Source organism: Stenella coeruleoalba (assembly GCF_951394435.1).
Source record: "Stenella coeruleoalba genome assembly, chromosome: 13".
Taxonomy (NCBI): domain Eukaryota; kingdom Metazoa; phylum Chordata; class Mammalia; order Artiodactyla; family Delphinidae; genus Stenella; species Stenella coeruleoalba.
Genome location: NC_137159.1, coordinates 30,117,914 through 30,129,183, shown reverse-complemented (window position 1 = coordinate 30,129,183; position 11,270 = coordinate 30,117,914). Strand labels below are relative to the sequence as shown.

The 11,270-nt window shown below is 40.5% G+C and overlaps 1 pseudogene across 1 annotated transcript; it reads left to right on the top strand.

Moving 5' to 3' along the window:
• Window positions 1–364: 364 nt before the first annotated feature.
• On the top strand, window positions 365–11,065 carry LOC307196029 (ATP synthase F(0) complex subunit C3, mitochondrial-like; annotated as a pseudogene). The gene is made up of 2 exons: window positions 365–487; window positions 10,657–11,065. The product of its transcript is annotated as an ATP synthase F(0) complex subunit C3, mitochondrial-like (transcript).
• Window positions 11,066–11,270: the final 205 nt, after the last annotated feature.

Here is an 11,270-nt window from a genome sequence, read left to right as displayed (position 1 = left end):
ATTTTTTGCTTGTCACTAAATATAGCTCAGTGATTATTCTTGATTATTCTACAGATTCCTTGGTCATTTCTACAATTTCACAGTATTTTTATTTGTTGAATGTACCGTAGTTTTTAAACTAATTCCTTACTGGTGGATATTTAGGATGTTCTCAGTTTTTTTGCAGTTACAACTATTGCTCATGAATAATCTTATATGTTTGTACAATTATGAGTACATCTCCAGGATAAATTCCTAGTAGTAGAATTCCTAGTAATTCCTAGGAATTGTTGTTTCAAAGAGCATGTGCTTTTGTAATTTTGATAGATATCGCCAAATTGTCCTCCATAGAGATCACAACAGTTTACACTCCAAATAGAAATATATGGGGGTGCTGCTCTCGGCCTTAGCGCCATCTTCTGATAAACCTCCGCACCATAGGACCGGAGTGGAGGAAGATGCGAATGCGCATGCCGAAGCGCAAAAGAAAGATGAAGCGGATGTCAGAGTAAACTCTTACACCCATGGAAGCCACAGGAGCAGAAACAAGGGAAGCCAGAGGCCAGGGACGCTGGTACAAATTGTTGGACTGCATGCCTACTGTCTATAACTTGTCTCAATGGATCTGAAACATCTATGGCCATTCTGATGGCCTTGACCACCTTTGAGAGTCCCACCTTGCTCTTATCAAAACAGCCTCTTTTGGTCCTCTGCCCTGGACCCGGGACATTCTGGACTAGTTCTGTTCTCAGTTGTGACTGAATGTAACATGTGTACAATAAATTCTCTCTCTTGCTATCTTAGCTGAAGAAAAAAAATATATATATGGGGGTGCTGATCACCCACACTCTAACCAACGTAAGTCACCCTTTTTGATCTATGCTAATCTGATAACAATAGCAATGAGTTATTTTTTCCTTTTTGATTTATAGGTGCTGTGTTGGGAAACTAGTCCTTTGTTCGAAATATGCTTTACAAATATTTTCCTTGATAATTTACTCTTTAATAACGTTTTCCACACTTTCTGATTTTGTGAATTTTTTTGTAAATTGTTTTTTTTCCCTTGGTGCTAGTATGTAGTTGTGATAGGTGTCAAGCCAGAAAAAAATAGAAATTTAGCCTGCCTGAGAGATTGTATTTTCAAAGAATCCTTATGTGACTTCGGCAATCTTTAGTTAAAACTTGAGGGCTCTTATTCTGTGTTTCAGGTAAAATTTTAAATCTGAGAACTGTATCTTGATGGACACATAAGTTTTGCAGTGTTTGCTTTGGCACGAGGGAAAAACTGTTGTCATTGTTAAAAAAAAAAAGTAGAAATAAAAATAAGCAGGAAAAAAACTCTCTCAATCTCTTCCACTGTTAACACCAGGCTTTTTATGACATATACTTTTGGATATATAATTGCATATATATTTTGTTGTTTAAAAATGGGAACATACTATAGATACTTTAAACTTTTTCAGCTAATAGTACAAATCTAAAAACTGTAATAGGTTAATAGTATTCTATTATATGAATATAAAACAGTTATGTGGTCTGTCCTCAATTATTGCTGCATGCTCATCCTTTTCTTCATAGTTATTCATTATTGCCTATTCTCAACACTTGGCCTTGGCCATCTGCTCTTCTCACTCAATATTATCTCCCCAGGTAATCTCATCCATGGTTTTCAGCTTCAATTATTAGATACATGCCAGTGACTTCCAAATTTACATCTCCTAAGCCTCTTCTGAGCCCCAGCCTAGATATCTAACTGCCTATTTAGCACTTCTAATTGTGTCAAAGACACCTCAAACTCTGCATATCCAAGCTAGACAGAACTAATGAATCCCCTCTCCCCCAAACCTGGCAGTCTTCCAGTGTTCCCTGTCTAAGTGAATAGCAAGATCATCTGTCCCACTGAATAAGCCATAAACTTAGGAATCACCATTGCTGCATATTTCACCTCTCCCCTCTACCTACTGTATTACCAAACCATACCAATTTTTCCTCTTAAATATCTCAAGTCTTTCTTGTCTTACTGTTTTCAATGCCAGCGTCTTAGTCTCTGCTATGATCTTTGGCCAGACCAGCTGGTTTCCTGGACCCAATCAGGTATTTTTTGTAAGATACAATAAAAATAAGTTACTGGAAAAAATGAAATAATTAACAAAGATATACGAAGTACAAGCCTCACATTTTATTAGATTTAACAGACATAAAACTGCTCTGTCAAATTGGTATAAAAGTTTCTGAACACTCTTGATGTTTGCACGTAACTTGATGTGTTGCATCCCCAGTGCTTAGCCCAATGCCTGGCATATAGAAGACATATAGAATAAATAAATTAATAAGTATTTGTGAAACTAAAGATATAACTTTGGCAATTTGGGGACATTTAAGTTGTTTCCAGTGATTGGCCATTTTGAATACTATGAGAATGTTCTCATAGTATAGTTAAGTCTTCATTTCTTTTTAATTGAAGTATAGTTGATTTACAATGTTGTGTTAGTTTCTGGTGTACAGCAAAGTGATTCAGTTATACATATATATATATACATATATATATTCTTTTTCATATTCTTTTCCATTATAGTTTATTACAGGATACTGAATGTATTTCCCATTCTATATATAGTAGTTTGCATCTGCTAGTCCCAATCTCCCAATCCAACCCTCCCCCGACTCCCTTCCCCCTTGGCAACCACAGGTCTGTTCTATGTCTGTGAATCTGTTTCTGTTTCGTAGATAAGTTCATTTGTGTCATATTTTAGATTCCACATATAAGTGATATGATATTTGTCTTTCTCTTTCTGACTTACTTGGTAAATTGGGAGCTTGGGATTGACATATATTGTACACACTACCGTATATAAAATAGGTAACTTATAAGGACCTACTGTATAGCATAGGGAACTCTACTCAATTCTCTGTAATGACCTATATGGAAAAAGAATCTAAAAAAGAGTGGATATATGTATATGTATAATTGATTCACTTTGCTGTACCCCTGAAACTAACACAACATTGTAAATCAACTATACTCCAATAAAAATAAAATAAAATAAAAAGTACGGGTGTTCCCTGGCTGTCCAGTGGTTAGGACTCTATGCTTCCACTGCAGGGGGCCTGGGTTCAATCTCTGGTGGGGAATTAAGATCCCTCAGGCCACACGGCACAGCCAAAATAAATAAATAAATAAACTAAAAAAAAATAATAATAACCCTGGCAACCATAAGTTTGTTTTCTCCATCTGTGACTCTATTTCTGTTTTGTAAATAAGTTCATTTGTACCATATTTTAGATTCCACATATAAGCGATATCATATATTTGTCTTTCTGTGTCTGACTTACTTCACTCAGTATGACAATCTATAGGTCCATCCATGTTGCTGCAAATGGCATTATTTCACTCTCTTTTATGATCGAGTCATATTGCATTGTACATATGTACCACATCTTCTTTATCCATTCATCTGTCGATGGACACTTAGGTTGCTTCCACGTCCTGGCTATTGTAAATAGTGCTGCAATGAATATTGGGATGCGTGTATCTTTCTGAATTATGGTTTTCTCTGGATATATGCACAGGATTAGAATTGCTGGATCATATGGCAGCTCTATTTTCAGGGTTTTTTTTTTTTTTTTTTTTTTTTTGCAGTACACGGGCCTCTCACTGTTGTGGCCTCTCCCGTTGCGGAGCACAGGCTCTGGATGCGCAGGCCCAGCGGCCATGGCTCACGGGCCCAGCCGCTCCGCGGCATGTGGGATCCTCCCGGACCGGGGCACGAACCCGTGTCCCCTGCATCAGCAGGCGGACTCCCAACCACTGCGCCACCAGGAAATCCCCTATTTTCCGTTTTTTAAGGAACCTCCATACTGTTCTCCATAGTGGCTACACCAATGTACATTCCCACCAACAGGGTAGGAGGGTTCCCTTTTCTCCACACTCTCTCCAGCATTTGTTATTTATAAGTCTTCATTTCTTTAGGATCAATTCTTATATATAAAATTGCTATATCCAGGGTGGATACATTTTTTAAAAATTGTTATTGGGGTATAATTGCTTTGCAATGGTGTGTTAGTTTCTGCTTTATAACAAAGTGAATCAGTTATACATATACATATATCCCCATATCTCCTCCCTCTTGCGTCTCCCTCCCACCCTCCCTATCCCATCCCTCTAGGTGGTCACAAAGCACCGAGCTGATCTCCCTGTGCTATGCAGCTGCTTCCCACTAGCTATCTGTTTTACATTTGGTAGTATATATATGTCCATGCTACTCTCTCACTTCGTCCCAGCCTACCCTTCCCCCTCCCCGTGTCCTCAAGTCCATTCTCTACGTCTGCGTCTTTATTCCTGTCCTGCCCCTAGGTTCTTCAGAACCTTTTTTTTTTTTTTAGATTCCATATATATGTGTTAGCATATGGTATTTGTTTTTCTCTTTCTGACTTACTTCACTCTGTATGATAGACTCTAGGTCCAAGGGGTGGATACATTTTTTAAAAAGGTTTTTTTTTTGAAATTCCCTGGTGGTCCAGTGGTTAGAACTCAGTGCATTTACTTTGGGGGCCCGGGTTCCATTCCTGGTTGGGGAACTAAAATCCCTCAAGACACGAGGCGTGGCCACAATATTTATTTATTTATTTATTTATTTATTTATTTATTTATTTATTTATTTGCAGTACACGGGCCTCTCACTGTTGTGGCCTCTCCCGTTGCGGAGCACAGGCTCCGGACGCGCAGGCTCAGCGGCCATGGCTCACGGGCCCAGCCACTCCGCGGCATGTGGGATCTTCCCGGACTGGGGCACGAACCCGTGTCCCCTGCATCGGCAGGCGGGCTCTCAAACACTGTGCCACCAGGGAAGCCCCACAATATTTTTTTAAAAAACGTTTTTGTTAAGCTAAATTGCCTTCTAAAAAGACTGCATCCCCATCGATATTGAATGGGAAAGCTCATTTCTGTTCCTTAGGAATAGGCCTCTTTCTCTGTTAAGCTCCTTCAATCAATTTGACTGTTTCGGTCTTGGCCTCTGTCTTCAGGCAGCTTTGAGGTGGGGAGGCACAGCTTATCTTTCACTTGTCCCCAGTCTGCATCCCAGAGACTGGCTCACCTATGTGGTATTTACCTTCGTCCCACCTAGAGCCCTTTGGGGTGGGCTGGAGGAGGCAGGAAGGACCTTGGCCCTTCAGCTGTCCTGGTTCTTTGGCTCTTCCTGGATCCTGGTCAGATCTCCCATTTTGTCTCCTTCTTTACTTTAGCATGCAGTAGAAGTTTTGGCTTTTGCACCCTAGTAAGGTTATTATATCTGACTCACACCATTTTGGGATTTCTGTCTAGGCAATTAATGTACCTCTTTGCAGGGCTATCTATCGTATTTCCTATTTTCTTTCAGATGGACCAGTTTGACTGAAGCTTGTTCTTTCCTGCAAGAATTATATGCCAGAAGTTGCCAATTATATGACTTAGAATAGTTTTTGACTTTGAGATACAGAAAAAAACAATTCAAACAAATTTATTGTCTTATGTAACCGAAAGTTCTCAGCAGTAGGGTGGGCTTCAAACTGCTAAACATCAGCAATGGCTCATTTATGTCATTATAGACCCAGGTTTATTCCTCTCTTCATCTGCTATTATCAGTAGAGGCTTCATCCTACAGTAGAGGCTTCATCCTAAGACTGGCTTCTTGTGGTGGCAGGGAAGCTGCCAGTAACTGTGGAGAGCACCAGAGACTTCCTTGGTGATTTCTTGGAATAGAGGCAGGGAGGGTCTTTCAACTAAAATGAAAGAAATCTTTTCCCTTAGTCTGATTGGAACAACCTAAGTCACGTGTTCACATCTAAAATTTTCTAAAATCCTCTAAAGCTTTAGGTGTGATAGGCACAAAGTCAGTGTTCCAAGTTACAGCAGTTTTAACGAGCTCCTTTGTAACCACAGAATAAGACTTGTTACTTCCCAGCCAGGAATAGAAGAATCTTCATGGCATTCCATACTGTAAGGCCTATCATTACCACCCCTCCCCTTTTCCATATCAATTTATATATTAGTTAGGACTCTGGTTTGCAAGTGACAAATACCCAACTCAAACTGGCTTAAAGAAAATGGGAATTTATTTACACATGGAACTGACAGGGCTGTGGAATAGACTGGATTTGGGCATGCCTGGATATAAGGGCTCAAGTGATGTCATCTACGTCCTCCTTTTCTCTCTAAGAGGTTTTCTCCATTTGGTAGTCATGAGAGCCATCAGAAGCTCAAGACTCACATGTTATCAGCTTAGCAACCTTGGCAGAAAGAGAGCATCTTCTCTGATAAGTCTGGCAGAAAAATCCCAGAGAAGATTCTGATTGGCTATGTCCTCATTCCTGAATCAACTACTGTGACCATGGGAATGGAATATTCTGACTGGTCATGTGTCTACTATGGTCAGGGGAGGCAGATCAGCCACACCTAAACTATTTAGAAGTGGTTCCCTTCTGGAAAAAGGTTTGGTTACTGGAAGAAGGCAGGATGAATGCTGGGAAGGCAAAAGTAACAGCTGCTCACTATAATGGTATTTTAGCAATTCGAAGGAGGTCAATTTGGCTAGAGCATTGGCTGTCAGATTGTGGTCCCCAGACCTACTGAATCAGAAACTCAGCAATCTGTGTTTAATAAACCCACCAGGTGATTCTGATACAGGATAAAGTTATCCAGTGATAAAGAGGTTTTCCTCAGGGGCTATGGAAGTGCAATGGAGCTAGCAATTAATTCTGGGTATGGGGGGATTTCTTAGGGGAGGTGGAATCTATTTGGGTCCTAAAGTAGGAGGTGGACCTCATGTGTGAGGAAATTTCCATTTCGTACTCTCTAACTTCCTACTTTTCTTTTTCACTGAAGCCTGGCTGATGCCAATTTACCATATTTATCCTGCCTCTTTGAGCCACTGTGACTCATCTTTTCTTTCTCCTAGAATATCCTTCTTTTTCTCTTCATTGATTCAAACCCTAGCCATCCTTGAAGGTTCAGCTCAAACTTTCGTCTTTTCCAGGAAATCTTACCTGATAATCTCTATTTTCACATGCTTAATACTTCCTTATATACCAGGAACTGGTATATAAGGTGTACTCTTTTTTTTTCTTTTTTTGCATTTTAATACATGTAGATTTATGTAACTACCTCCATAATCAGAATAAAGAATGGTTTCCTTATATACCAGGTAAGTACCATGGTAAGTACTGGAATTGCTTAAATGAATTATACTCCCTGGTTTAAAGGCTATATGCATATTTTTAAAAATTCATTTATTTATTTATTATTTATTTATTTATTTTTGGCTGTGTAGGTCTTCGTTTCTATGCGAGGGCTTTCTCTACTTGCAGCGAGCGGGGGCCACTCTTCGTCGCGGTGCGCGGGCCTCTCACTGTCGCGGCCTCTCTTGTTGCGGAGCACAGGCTCCAGACGCGCAGGCTCAGTAGTTGTGGCTCACGGGCCCAGTTGCTCCGTGGCATGTGGGATCTTCCCAGACCAGGGCTCGAACCTGTGTCCCTGCATTGGCAGGCAGATTCTCAACAACTGCGCCACCAGGGAAGCCCGCATATTTTTAAAGATGCCATCAGAATGCCCTCTAAAAACGGCTCTACCAGTTTACATATTCACCAGCATGTGAGGCTGCTTAGTTCCCCACATGCTCATCACCACTATAGACACTATCAATCTTTCTCATTTTTGCCAGTCTGAAAAATGTACAATACCTTGTTGCTGTTTTAATTTGCATTCCTTTGACTTTCAATACACCTGAACATCTTTTCTTTGTTGGCTATTTGCATTTCTTCTATATCTTCCTTGTTAATACCTGTCTTAGTTTGGGCTTTGGCAGAATATCATAGAATGAATGGCTTATAAACAACAAAAATTTATTTCTCACAGTTCTGGAGTCTGGAAGTCCAAGATCAGGGTGCCAGCATAGTCGGGTCTAGTGAGAACCATCTTCTAGGTTGTATCTTCCTGTTGTATCTTCACATGGCAGAAAAAGAGCTATAGAGCTCTCTGGGGTCTCTTTTCTACGGGCACTAATCCCATTCATGAGGGCTCCACGCTCATGACCTAATTACCTCTCAAAAGCCCCACCTCCTGATACCATCACATTTGGGATTAGGATTTAAATTTATGAAATTTTGGTGGGAGGAAAGCATAAACATTCAGTCCATAACAATATTCTAAGCCCATTAGTTTTTAGTTTTTTAATTTACTATATAGAAAAATTGATTTTTTTCTTTTGGTGTACTCTTTTTTTTTTTTTTTTGCATTTTAACACGTGTAGATTTATGTAACTACCACCATAATCAGAATAAAGAATTGTTTCATCATTCCAAAAATCTCCCTTGTGCTAACCCTTTGTAGTCATACTTTCCCTCGACCCATAACTTCTGACAACTACTGATCTACTCTCCATAACTATAGTTTTGTAATTTTGAGGATGTCAAATAAATGAAATTGTATAGTGTGTAACATCTTAAGGCTGGATTCTTTCACCCAGCGTAATGTTTTGAGATTCTTTCAAGTTGTTGCATGTATCAGTAATTTGTTCCTTTTTATTGCTGAGTAGTGTTAACTGTATAGATGTACCACGATTTCTTTATCCATTCACCCTTTGAAGGACATTTGGGTTGTTTTCAGTTTGGGACCATTATAAATAAATCTGCTATGGACATTTGTGTACAGTTTTTGTGTGAACATAAGATTTTATTTCTCTAGGGTAGATACTCAGGAGTGGGATTACTGGGTTATAGAGTAAATGCATTTAGCATTACAAGAAAGGAGTAAACCATTTCCTAGAGTGGCTGTATCATTTTGCATTCCCACCAGCAATGTATCATATTACCTACTGCCCTTGCCACAGCTAATTAAATCAGGGGTAATTGCCTTAGCTAAAAGGTATATTACATTAGCCAGACCAGTGACTTATGAGGGGACTAGCATGAGAACTCTGCAGAAAAGGGGACAAGAATATCCGAAAAAATTGAATCTGAGACTCTCAAAAAGAAGAGAGGCGGGCTTCCCTGGTGGCACAGTGGTTGAGAGTCCGCCTACCGATGCAGGGGACACGGGTTCGTGCCCCGGTCCGGGAAGATCCCACATGCCGCGGAGTGGCTGGGCCCGTGAGCCATGGCCGCTGAGCCTGCGCGTCCGAAGCCTGTGCTCCGCAACGGGAGAGGCCTCAACAGTGAGGCCTGCGTACCGAAAAAAAAAAAAAGAAGAAGAAGAGAGGCGAAAGCCAAGATTAGAAGTGAAGGAGAAATCTAGAAATACTGAGTCACCTGTGTGGTAGATTTATTAAAGTAGGGGACAACAATTGCCTGTTTCAGAGGGAATGAAAAGAGAAGTCAGCAGAGCTGCTGTCGGATCATGAATGATGAAAAGCTCATAGCCCATTGTTCCTTGAAAACTGGCCTTCCAGTAGCTGAGCTGAAAACTTATACTTTTTTTTCTTTTCTGTGTAGCCTTAAGATAAACTCTCATTAGTTATGAAAGGAACCTTTAATATAAAAGCTTTATTGAGGTATAATTAATATGCCATAAAATTCATCCATTGAAAGTATTCATTGTTTTTCAGTATATTCATAGAGCTATACAGCCATAACCACAATCAATATTAGAAACATTTTCATCACTCTAAAAAGAAACTCCATGCCCATAGCCAAACAACCTTTCTTATTATAGGGACCAGGCACAGTTCCTGCTTATCCCTGAGTAACAGATTTCCTTTCTTTGCAAGTCTGTGAAAGTATTCAAACAAGACAATCACAACTTACTGCAGGAACCAGGTATCAACCCACCTTCTTGAAATTGCAAAGCCTACCTCCCACATGGGAGTTCTTGAGTACAACTCCTATGGGGTCCTGTGTGGTGTGTGATGTCCTTTTCCCCCAGGCTGTAAGTATATGTGTAACAAACTGCTCTCAATCTCATTTGTCCTGTTTTGGTTGTCATGTGTTCAGGCATGCCCTTAATTCTAGAATGGGTGTCCCACCCTCACTAATGGGTGATTAAGGAGGAAATTAAAACAAAGTGCCCAATAGCTAATTTGATCAACACACTTTAAAATAGTTAATTGAGATTTTCCAGTCTGAGGGGCAGGAAAGAAAAAATAAAAATTTTAAAAAAGAACAAAGCCTAAGAAGTGTGTGGGACATCATCACATGTACCAATGTATTATAGGATTCCTAGAGAGAGAGGAGAGAGAAAATAGGGCAGAAAGACGTTTTGAAGAAATAATATACAAAGACTTCCCAGATCTGGTGAAAGACATGAAATTACATATCCAAAAAGTTTAATGACCTCCAAACAGGATAAATTCAAAGAGATACACATGAAGACACAATATAGCCAAATTGTTAGAAAAGACAAAGGGAGAATCTTGAAAGCAGAACGAGAGAAGGGACCTATCTTGTACAGGGAAGCCTCGGCAACACTGGCAACCAGTTTCTCTTCAGAAACCATGTTGGCTAGCAGGCAATGGGATGACTTAAACTGCTAAAAGAAAAAATTGTCAACCAAGAATTCTATATCTGGTAAAACTATCCTTGAAAAATGAAAGAGAGCCTCACTCCTTCAACTGCCACTGCTGCCACCCCCAGGAAGAGGGAAAGTGGGAGAGGAGCCCATGTCACCTGTCACCCAAGTCCTCCAACTATGTCACCCCAAAGATATAGTTCACCTATGCCAAGCTTGTCTGCACCCCAACTCTGATCCAAGCTGGATCCAGGATTGCATCCAGAGGAATTTCTGCATCATCGATATGCTCTTTGACTGGAGAGAGCTCTACAGTATTTAATGGGGCCCAGAATGGTGTCTCAACTAATCCAGTGGGAGTTTCCAACCGGTGCAATCAGCAGAGACATTGATACTGCAGCCAAATTTATCGATGCAGGTGCTGCAACAGTAGGAATACTGGTCTGGTGCTGGTATTGGAACAGTCCTTGGTGACCTTATCATTGGTTATGTCAGAAACCCTTCATGAAACAATAACTGTTCTCATGTGCTATTCTTGGATATGCCTTCTCTGAAGCATTGGTTCTCTTTTGTTTGGTGGTTGCTTTCTTGATTTTGTTTGCCTTGTAACAAAAACTACTGCTTAAAATGTCATTTGTGGGCTTCCCTGGTGGTGCAGTGGTTGAGAGTCCGCCTGCCGATGCAGGGGACACAGGTTCGTGTCCTGGTCTGGGAACATCCCACATGCTGCGGAGCATCTAGGCCCATGATCCATGGCCGCTGAGCCTGCGCGTCCGGAGCCTGTGCTCCACAACAGGAGAGGCCACAACAGTGA